The sequence below is a fragment of the Peromyscus eremicus genome, chromosome 10 (genome assembly GCF_949786415.1).
Source record: "Peromyscus eremicus chromosome 10, PerEre_H2_v1, whole genome shotgun sequence".
NCBI classification, from domain to species: Eukaryota; Metazoa; Chordata; class Mammalia; order Rodentia; family Cricetidae; genus Peromyscus; species Peromyscus eremicus.
The window spans coordinates 49,355,405-49,367,126 of record NC_081426.1 but is presented as its reverse complement, the minus strand read 5'-3'; positions in this window follow the sequence as shown (position 1 = coordinate 49,367,126).

Sequence of the window (11,722 nt, the reverse complement as noted above, 5' to 3'; positions counted from 1 at the left end):
TTAGTTTGACCATGATATGTTGTAGAATATTATTTTGAGGTGTATTACTTTTGTTATGTTGCATTTGTTTAAGTCTGTGAAGCTGTGATACTTTCCCTGTTTAAAACACCTGATGGGCTAATAAAGAACTGAATGGCCAATAGCAAGGCAGGAGAAAGAATTGATGGGGACAGCAGTCATAAAGAATATATAGAAGGAGAAATCTGGGAAGAAAGGATAGAATGTAGCCGTAAGTTTCTCCGGTCCTTCCCGGGCCCGTGGTGAATGAGTGCATGAATAAGGGAGGTAGCCAGTGTTATTTCAGGAAGCCACAATAAATAAAGAAGACAAAATTTTAAGAGCTACAGTAGAGATAATGCAGCAATTAAGGACTGAAGGCCATGCAAACCATAGAGATCAGTAGAAAGAATAAATGCATGAATACACATATGCATACACACACATACAAACATATATACATATATACATATATACATATATTATCTATACGTGTGTGTATGTGTGTGTGTGTGTGTGTTTCTGAAAGCAGAGAACACACAAGAAGGTACTATTTCTCTAACCCAGGACACGTGCCTAGATGCACCTAAATTTTATGGCTTGTCCAAGTGATGATTTTTTCCTCATTTGTAAAACTAGAAGGAAAATTGTCAGAGCTAAATAAATAATTGAGATGCTAGCAAAGGCAGAGGTGTGGAACAGTATAATAAACATACGCACAAAAAGAGGGAAAAAAAAAACAAAACGGAATTTATCCTCAAGCATGCAAGAGAAAGAAAAGTGGATCTAGATTTGGAATGAGTTTCAGGCTGTGCTTTCTTTGCCAGCATTTTAGTGTCTATTGACTATGAAAGAGCAAAATTGCCTTTAGGCTAGAGAGGCCTATTAACACCCCCATTGAGGACAGTGTTCTGCTGAGTAGACAAGCAAAGAAGCAGAGGAAATCTGTGTCTGGAGAGAATGCATTTATCATGGTTAAGACCCTTAGGCCAAAGGCTGTCTGCTGTAGCACTTCTCAGAGAAGGAGCCAGGGTCACCTTACAAGTGGGGGAAATTCAGGCCATATTGGGTCTAGATGCATATCAAGCCAACCGTCAGACTGAATTAGGAATTTGTTGTTTCTGTTCCATTATTTCATGTACCTACATCAATGAAATTTAATCATGACTTTTTCAATAGTCATTAAGTCTGAAATGTCTATTTCATCAAAAATAAGTTGCATAGGATTTTTCTATATATGTTTAAGGTATGTTGTTAGAGAATGTATGATAACACTTTAGTTTGTGTTTATGTTAATTGAATAAAATCAACCTTGGATCCGAAGACAGAGCTAGCAACTAGTTGACAGAAAGTAATTCTGGAGAGGCAGAAGGCATCTGGAAGAAGGAGAAAAGGACGCAGAGGGAGGTAAGGCCTCCCATATGGGGGTCAGTAAAGCCTAGTAATCTCAGTAGAGGCAGTTCCAAGCCCCTCTTCCTGCTTCAAGGCTGTGCCAGGTGTCCCACCATAGGCATTGGGAAAAGCCTGCTCATGACCAAGGATGGATCCTGATCCTACTGCCTGGGGGCCCCTTAAGCAGATCAAGCTATACAACAGTCTTGCTGATGCAGAGGGCCTAGTCCAGGCCTATGGAGACTCCACAGGTGTTGGTCTAAATTTCATGAGTTCCTACTAGTTTGGTTCGGTTGTCTTGAAGATTTCCCCATCATGATATTGATGCCCCTTGCTCATAGAATCCCTCTTCTCTCTCTTCGACTGGACTTGTGGAGTTCAGCCTGGTGTTTGGCTGTGGATCTCTACATCTGCTTCCATCAGTTACTGGAGGCCTTACCTTCTTGTAGGAGGAAATGGGGGTGGGTTGGGAAGAGGGGGATTGGTTAGTGAAATGAATAAAAAATTTCTTAATAAAATTAAAAAAGAAAGACACACAGGAAATACTAGGGAGGGACTTTGACTATGGCAGTCTTTTTTTTTTGTTTGGCTGAGCAGAGGAAGCCCTCTTTTCAGAGACACTGGCAAAGAGGAATAGTCAGCTAGTTCCTCCTCAAACTCTCTGAGCTAGCAGGCTTTTGCCTCAGCCTCTGACTGCTGAGCCTTACTGATAAACAGGATGATAGAGATTTAGTTAAAATTACATTTGGTGGCAGGGACAGGAGGCAGATCCAGTGGGATATAAAAGTACATCAGACATTGGCCTGAGAAGCAGGCCAGTAATTGTGGAGCTTCAATTATTGGCTGAAAAAGCAGCAGCAGATTCAGGTGGAGCTGCTCTGCTAGGCTTGACTCAGTGGGAGGAACTTGGTCCTGCCTCAACTTGATGTGCCATGCTTCAGTCACACACATGAGAGGTCTGCCCCTTTCTGAATGGAGATGGAGGAGGAGTAGATGGGGAAGGAGGTAGACGGGAGGCAGAAAGAGGGAACAGGAGGAGAGAAGGAAAAAGAAACTATGGTCGATATGTAAAATAAATGAAAGTAATGTTAATTAAAAATTGTAATAATTGCCTGGTGGCGGCAGTGGCACATGACTTTAATCCCAGCACTTGGGAGGCAGAGGCAGGCAGATTTCTGTGAGTTCAAGGCCAGCCTGGTCTACACAGAGAGATTCAGGATAAGCACCAAAACTACACAGAGAAACTCTGTCTCAAAAAACCAAAAAAAAAATGTAATAATTAGTAAAAACAAGGTATACAGTATAGTCAGTATTATTGAATACATATTTTATGCCATCCTCCATTGCTCTTATATCTTCTATTAAGGCTCATCCTCTACTTTATATGTTTTGTCTCAGAAAACCTCAAAATCACACAACCTATAGGGAGCAACATGCTTAAAATAAAAAGATGAAGAATTCAGAAATAGAAGTTATGGCTGAAATGCTGAATCTACTTCAATTTGAAGTCTCTAGATGCCCCAGTTTCAGTTACTCCTCCTATGGTGATGATGTTAGCACAATGATTCCCAATAATGTTATGTTTGGTCAACTTTTCAATTCATCTTTCCAATTATCATGCTTAACAATATTCCTTCTTAAACAGTCTTAAAAATATGTGAGGCCAGGGACATGTTGTTGTCAATGCATTTTGATCCCTAGTTTATAAAGATCACTTCTAGGCAAATATGTGATGATTACTATATGAGATCAAAAAAGCACTCTCTCTCTCTCTCTCTCTCTCTCTCTCTGTGTGTGTGTGTGTGTGTGTGTGTGTTTTCTATTCAACCAAGATAGAATCCTTCTCATTTTACTAGGACTGAATGCTTGGCCAGTGTATATCCACCACCATAAGGTCCTACTGGCTAATGTGTTAAAATTTCTAAAGTCATCATTTCTTATCTAAGATATTTTTTCTCCCAAGATACAACTGTGGAATAGCATAACTTACCATGATTTATACACACATCATCAAGGGAAAGAGAACACTAAATAAATATTTAACTTACATATGACATTGTTCTAAGCATCAAGTAAGTGGACTGTTATGAGAGGACATAGTATTTTACCACTAGTAATGCACAAGACTTGTAAAGTTTTTAATGATTAGTGAGAGTGGGAGAGAATATCAGATACTACTTAACTTATATGAAGAATTTTTTTCAATACAAAAATGGAGAGGGCAAAAAGGCCTCGTGCACATAGATAAACACTGGAGAAGCCAGGAAATTTGAACATATGCTTCAGGCTTCAGTGTAATGAGGTGCATAGATGCTTCTCCTGGAATGCTAGGAATGGTGTAGTTTTACAACCTAGAGATCTTTTTGTCAATCTAATGAGACAGCCTCTGCCTATATCTCCAAGAATTTATATTTTTCCTTATCCAAAACCTTTTCCCTAAATCTTGGGCATTGCTTAGAGACCATAAAACTCACTCTTACAGTGATGTCACCTGTGCTTTACAACAGCCTAAGTGACTTCAATGTTATCTTAGGGCCAGGCCAATCCTGACTCCCACAGGCACTATGTTTACTTCAATCAAACTCCCTAGACCCTAGATCTTGAGCACTATCCATGAGTCAAGAGTGCCCATTCTTGTGAAAGAAGCCGGAAGTACTTTGCATGCAATCTCAACGTAAACATACCTTAAATTATCATGCACTTGGGACTGAGTTAATTTTTATCTGAATACTTTTTTTCAAAAATTGTGCTGTGCTTAAATGTGGCTAAAGTTTAATGATCTGAGCCAGACTCTACTAAGTCCTCGTCCAGCACAATAAAATTGGGCTGAGTTTCATTCCTGTCTTTTGTGGGTCCTTTTTTCCTTGCCTGTTATAAAGCCTGCCAGGGGAATAACCACACAAAAATTAACTAGACTGTCTTTAGTGTACAAAAAATAAAATTTGGGTCATTATTCGCTTTTACATATATTTGTGGAAATGCTGCTCACTTTTTATTTTACTTTAAAGTTCCTTTGTGAAGAAAATCAGTTATATTTGATTACTAAATTGTCCCATTCCAATATGATCTTGAGTAATTACTCTTCAGCAAGCTCTTGCTGAGTAAGCCCTCATATTGAGGTCTTATAAATTAAGATGCAGCCATCAAACAGTAGTGTAAAATAAGGGGGGATTAGAACATTGCGACTTTTAAAGAACAGTCCAGTTCATGGTGAGAAAAATCCCAGATTTTCCCTGTAAGTTGAGGCAGCGGTCTGAAGATTCAGATGCCAGTCTTCCTTTTCCTGCCTGTTACCAGTGAAATGTAACATGTGTACAATTTCAGTTAGTGGACTTTTTAATTTTACATATAATGTGCTAGCAAAAAAAGACAATAGAAGAAGAATATTCAAAGCAGTGTCAAGTGGAGACCAGCTCAGAGAGCTTACCTGGTTTCAGAGGGCTCTATATATCTTCATTCCTGTGTTCATTTCTAAGTTTCCTGGCTATGTCCATACATTATACCTCTTCAGGATCTGCTACTCTCTTGACACTGACTGTTCAGTTAGAGTTCATTTGGGTTGCATACCTCCCAGTGCCAACTCTTTGTATTCCACATTAAGTTGTGGAAAGGAGCATTACCAAGAACAGTCTGAAAAAAAATGGAATGATAGAATTGAGAAAAAGTTATAGAGTAGTGTCCTCATAACTGTGCAATTGCTGTGAAAAGACACCATGAGCAAGGCAACTCTTACTAAAGAAAGCATTTAATTGGGGGGCTTGCTCAAAGTTTTAAAGGCTTGGTCCATTATCATCATAACAGGAAGCATGTTGGCAGGAAAGTAGACATGCAACTAGAGAAATAACTGAGAGTTCTACATCCTGACCTACAAGCAGATGGCAGAAAGAAAGAGAGGGAGATGGGCTTGGTGTAACCTTTTGAAATCTCAAAGTCTGCTTCTAGTGCACACTTCCTTAAAAAGGACCACACTTACTCCAATAAGGCCACACCTCTTACTCTTTTGATCCCTTCAAACAGTTCCTCAACATGGTTACTAAGCTTTCAAATATATGAAACTTTGGGGGCCATCTTATTCAAATCACCACATTAGTGAAGTTCTCCTCTGAGAAGATGACAAGCCTTTATAACTTTCCCTTGGTCATAGGCCAGTGAATCTTCTCTACTGACTTATTTATCATGGAAAGTCTAGTATCTAGTATTGAGAGTAGTGTTTCAAAGATTTTATGCACAAAACCTGTGGTTTTTCAGTTCTTACAGCATTTCCCATACACTGTAGATAATTTAGAATTTGTCCCCATGGCTTAATTTTTGCTGCAGTCTTTCAAAACCTTAGTCATCTTCTGAACAATTCTTCTTTCTTGCCCTTCAGTGAAGTTACTCTCCTCCTGTGAGGCATTCTGACCAGAGTTCCTTTCACCTTTTGCTCCATGGAAGGAGGGGCTGATCCTCCAACATGTTCTGTTCTTCCAAATTAGAAAGTATAGAAGCCTTGAGGCAGTTATAGTTGATATAACTATTCAAGTATTTCCCATTTTGAAAATAAAATGTACTCTCTAGCAAAATTTATTAATACTACAGTTCCTATGGTAGATGAATTACATGCCTTTAAGTTTGCCTACAAGTTACCTTGAGAAAAGGATTCTCCCAAACCCTCTTTTTTTTTTTTTTTTAATTTTTATTTTGCAATACAATTCATTTCTACATATCAGCCACAGATTCCCTTGTTCTCCCCCCTCCCGCCCCCCTCACCTTCCCCCCAGCCCGCCCCCCATTCCAATCTCCTCCAGGGCAAAGCCTTCCCCACAGACTGAGATCAACCTGGTGGACTCAGTCCAGGTAGGTCCAGTCCCCTCCTCCCATGCTGAGCCAAGGGACCCTGCATAGGCCCCAGGTTTCAAACAGCCAACTCATGCAATGAGCACAGGACCCGGTCCCACTGCCTGGATGCCTCCCAAACAGATCAGGCCAATCAACTGTCTCCCCCACTCAGAGGGCCTGATCCAGTTGGTGACCCCTCAGCCATTGGTTCATATTTCATGTGTTTCCGTTTGTTTGGCTATTTGTCTCTGTGCTTTATCCGACCTTGGTCTCAACAATTCTCTCTCATATAAACCCTCCTCATTCTCGCTAATTGGACTCCCAGAGATCCACCTGGGGCCTAGTCATGGATCTCTGCCTCCAGATCCATCAGTAGTTGGATGAGGTTTCTAGCACGACAATTAGGGTGTTTGGCCATCCCATCACCAGAGTAGGTCAGTTCGGATTGTCTCTCGACCATTGCCAGCAGTCTGTTGTGGGGGTATCTTTGTGGATTTCTGTGGGCCTCTCTAGCACTTTGTTTCTTCCTATTCTCATGTGGATGGATCTAGAAAAAATCATCCTGAGTGAGGTATCCCAGACTCAGAAAGACAAACATGGTATGTACTCACTCATAACAGGATACTAGATGTGGAACAAGGATGACTGGACTGCTACTCACATCACCAGGCAGGCTACCTGGAAAACAGGACCCCAAGAAAGACACAGGGATCGCCCAACGACAGAGAAATGGAATGAGATCTACATGAACAGCCTGGACAGGAGTGGGGGTAGTGAAGGGCGAGGGTCGAGGGAAAGAGAGCTTGGGTGAGTGGGAGATCCCAGCTGGATCAAAAACAGAGAGGGAGAACAAGGAATAGGATTCTCCCAAACCCTCTTAGGGACACAAAAAAGTCTCAAAAATACGCAAAGCATACTAGACTAAAACAACGCTTAAGAGTAGTTCCCATTTCATAATTACTGTGATAGTTCACATAGTGTCATAATTTATATTTATACATTTATAAACAAAACATATATAGATATAGTACCCCCAATTAGAATGTTAATTAATCTAATTATATATATATATATATATTATTTAAGAGGTGTGCCAATAAACTAATTATTAAACATTCTAAGCTTCTCTTTCTAGGATGCATGTTGCTTCAATAAAACCAATATTCAAGCTGGGCGGTGGTGGTGCACGCCTTTAATCCCAGCACTCGGGAGGCAGAGCCAGGCGGATCTCTGTGAGTTCGAGGCCGGCCTGGGCTACCAAGTGAGTTCCAGGAAAGGCACAAAGCTACACAGAGAAACCCTGTCTCGAAAAAAAAAAAACAAAAAAACAAACAAACAAACAAAAAAAAAACCAACATTCAGATATCCAGGTTTCCAATCAGTGAAAACACCATTAGTTTTACATATCATTTGATCTACTGAGACCTCTACTGTTCCCCTCCATAGTCCAGTAGTGTCTTGAAATTATTTTCTCTGTTTTATAATTTCAAACTATTTCTTCTTATTGCCTCATAATATTGCAGTTATTTTCACGTATACACTACTGTTTAATGTCCTCATAAAAAGGTCAGCAATAAGCACCAAATTACTACAGTTAGGTAATGTCCATTTGCAAATTTCATCCTCCTTGAAAAAGACTGTGAAAAATGTATTCTCAGCCTCCTGTTGGATTTCAGCATGAAATATTATCTAACTTCCTTCTTGCATTACTGGCCACTCTTTTTTTTTATTATTATTTTGAAATCTAGTCTATTTCTTTGTTGAAGTGTCAAAGGTCTCCTTGTGGATTTTGTAAAATGGTTCTCCATAGAAAGTCATGTCTTTTGATGATCACCTTCATCAGTTACCACCTATACACTGCTTATTCCTAGGTCTGTGTTTCCACTAATTCTCTCCCTAGAGCTGTACAGAATGTAGAGCAACAGGAATGGAACATTAAATTGGAACGAAATGGGCAGCACAAAATTTGGTATGTTCCTTTTTTTTCTTTTCTTTTTTTTAGACCAAACTTCTCCGTCTCCTAGTTGAGTCAATCTTTCCAAAATTGAGGTCATAAATTGTGTTTCAAATTGTTTAAACGGCTACAGCCATAACAGTAGCAAAAACGGACTAAGTAGAAAAGTGCTTCCCATAGTAAGTATTGAGTGTTGGGAAGTACAAGATGGAAATGACAGTATGGTGAGGGGTGTATGCAGGTTCTTTTCCATAACATAGACTGCTGTCTTCTTTAGCCTCATATGATGTGAAGTAGGCTAAAGATATATATATATATATATATATATATATATATATATATATATATATATATATATATATATATATATAATGTTAACCCCATTTAGACCTTTCCACAGTATCTGACCCTTCATCAAATCTTGAGACTGGCCCTTCACAATTTATGTGAATTTGACCACCTGTCACTTGCTTTGCTGTGACACCTAAATGCAAAAATCTGTTGAATCCTCTGGATTATTGTCATAATCCCTTCCTAAGTAGCTTCCAATTTAGGTCTTTGCCTTTTTCTTCACCACAGAGACCAAGAAAGTTGCATTAATACCTGAGTGAAATCAAGTCAGTGCATGCTCAAATACCTCTAATAGTTTCTCGCCTCTTCAGATTAAAAATTAATATCTTAATGTGATTCCCAACATTTCACAAAAGCAATTTTCAATACTCTTGATTTTTATTTCCATTATATCTCCACAAATATTCTCAACGTAGCTACACAGAGTTCCTTTTTTCCCCCAAATATTCCTACCACTGCCTTGCTTGGGAACTTGGTCCCATGGTTTTCTCTTCCTGAAAGTCTCTTGTATTTGACACTACCACAGCACCTTTTAGAAAATATATAGGTCTATCATCTCCCTCTTATGTATCTTATGGACATCACATCATTACTGGAGAAAATTCACAGTCTCTGTCCGTTATGAACCCCTGCAATCTGAAACCATACAGCACTGAGTCTTCCTCACCATAATGTACTTGATAATAAACAAATAGACAGGGCAAAAGTATTTTGAATACACTAATCAGTGCCCCTTCCTTTTATTGTTCATTTTCTGATGTCTTGTAATTTCAGAATAAGTACTAGATGTTCTGCCATCACCTCTAGATTAAACATGAGAAGCAGGAACGGAGGTAAGGACGTGAGGAATAGACAAAGAATGAAGGCCAATTAGATTGTATACAGCTAATTAAATCTGTTATTTTCTCCTCAACCCCCACACAGTGAAAGTGACTCCTTATAAATTCCATTATATTCCTAATTTTATAGCTATCTATACAAAGCTGATTTCTATATGCAGTTTTTTTATAATAGCATTATATAATTGTCATATTATAGTAACAACTACTTCCCATTGTTATACATGTGGAAATGGTGTAAATTTTGTGAGTGGCTTTCCTATGCTATGATACCATAAAAATCATTGTTCTAGACACATGTTGAATTCTATCAAATATATATTTTAATTATAATTATTTAATTTGAAGGAGATTGTTCATTTATCAGCAAAAATAGCCATTTAGCACAAAGTTACATTTCTTCTATATAAAACAGTATACCATGTTTGGCCCCTTCATCTTAGCAATTATTTCTGAATTATTCTAACTCACTCAATATGATGTATTTCTTTCTTTTTAGAGATCTGTGTGCCTCGTTGTGGTGTGTGTGTGTGGGAGGCTTGTGACATTGAGGCAGAGAAAGATGGAGGGGGAGAGGCAGAGGAATGGAGAGAGAGAGAGAGAGAGAGAGAGAGAGAGAGAGAGAGAGAGAGAGACTTTGATTATGACATACACATACTGTGCACATAACCATTCTTTTTGTTTGAGGCAGAGTTATTCAATATACAAGTCTAGCTAGACCAAAAACTTCCAGGAATTGTCACTTCCTGTGCCCCTCATCTGACCATAGGAGTGCAAATGTGTGATACAAGACCCTGGCTTTAAGTGATTTCGGGCCTCTAAACCCATGCTTAGACTCATATTTGTGCTGCAAATGTTTTACCTAGTGAGCCATCCCTCTAGTACACTCATAGTTATTTCTAATGAATTTTCATGCCATTCACAAAATTGACAAAAACCTCGGCAGTGTCTACTGATCTATTCATATATTAGTCTAAAATCATTATAAAATGAAAGCTAGGCCCTCAAGACCACTGACCTTTAAGGCATAGATTGTTCTGCTGATTTGCTGAAGATCTTGTCCTCATAGATGTAACAATGAAGTAACCAAATAAACAGCATAGATCAATAGTACTGGTAAAACTGTTGTAATTTTCAAGTGGAAACAAGGATGGTGGAGATCACCAATTCTTCATCAGAGATTCTAGCTACACTCCCTTTTACACCTTAGCTATACATGGTCTTGGGGATTGTGGTGGGTTCTATAACAGATAGAAGGTTAACTGAGGGTGGGAAGTCAGTGGTGCAGCTTCCAATTTGCCTCCTTTATTCTGGGGTGAGATTTCCCTACTATGGAGCTACTGTTGGGTAACACATTACCCTGAAAGTAGTCCCAATAAAAAGCCATTGGTCCTGCAAACTGGACTTAGACAGATTTTTTTCCCCTGTGGTCTAATGGTATTCACATTATGGTAACCAAAGATTTCCTGTCTCTTCAGGAAAAGTAACCCAACGAAGACAGTGAACTTTTAAGTACCTTCTTCCAAGGACCATAGAAAATATAGCATGTCTGCCATAAGTCAAAAAGAGTTAGAAAGCACTGAACTCAACGTTTCCTTGGGGTTTATAGCGACACACAATCTCAGTAGCTAATTCCTACTAAATAATTTAGCAACTAATGTAGGTCTAAATGAAGCCAAATATAGTAATTGAACCCAAACCTTAAACATTAATTAAAAGTCTATAAACCTTAACAAATATCTGTTACCTCAATTTCCATATATTTATAATCATAACAGAAAATCTTAAAAATTCCTTCCTAGTTTATTGTGTGGCTATTTAACAGTCCTAGAAGACAGCATCTGTATGCCAGCTAGGGAGTTTTATCCTTGTAAGTTAGCTGTATCCAGAAGTAAAAAGAGGCCTGTCATTGGGAAGAATGATTGAAAGTGATAGTGTTTGCAGTTGTATGCATTGATAATGATCAAAATTTGCAAGCGCTCCTGGCTTTGTGGATATCTGGCTACTTCCTGTTTACTCCCATTCCATCATAAATACTGCACTCCTTTGATCTTGCTCCTAATTAGTACACTGACAAGACCTGTGACTCATCTCAAAAGTACATGTTAGAACGTTAGCAATGGCTCAGTGCGTAAAGTTTTCTCTGCAAGCTTGAGGGTCTGTTGTAAATGTCTGATACCTCACAAAGCCAGGCAGTGTGGCACACACATATAAATCAAACACTGGAATCATATAGAGTCAGAGGGAACTGGATCCATGGTGACAGATGAACAGCCAGTCTAGACAAAATGGTGGGCACTAAGTTCAGAGAGATGTATTTCAGAATATACAATGGAAAGTGGTAGAGGAAACCTGCCATCAAACTCGCTCC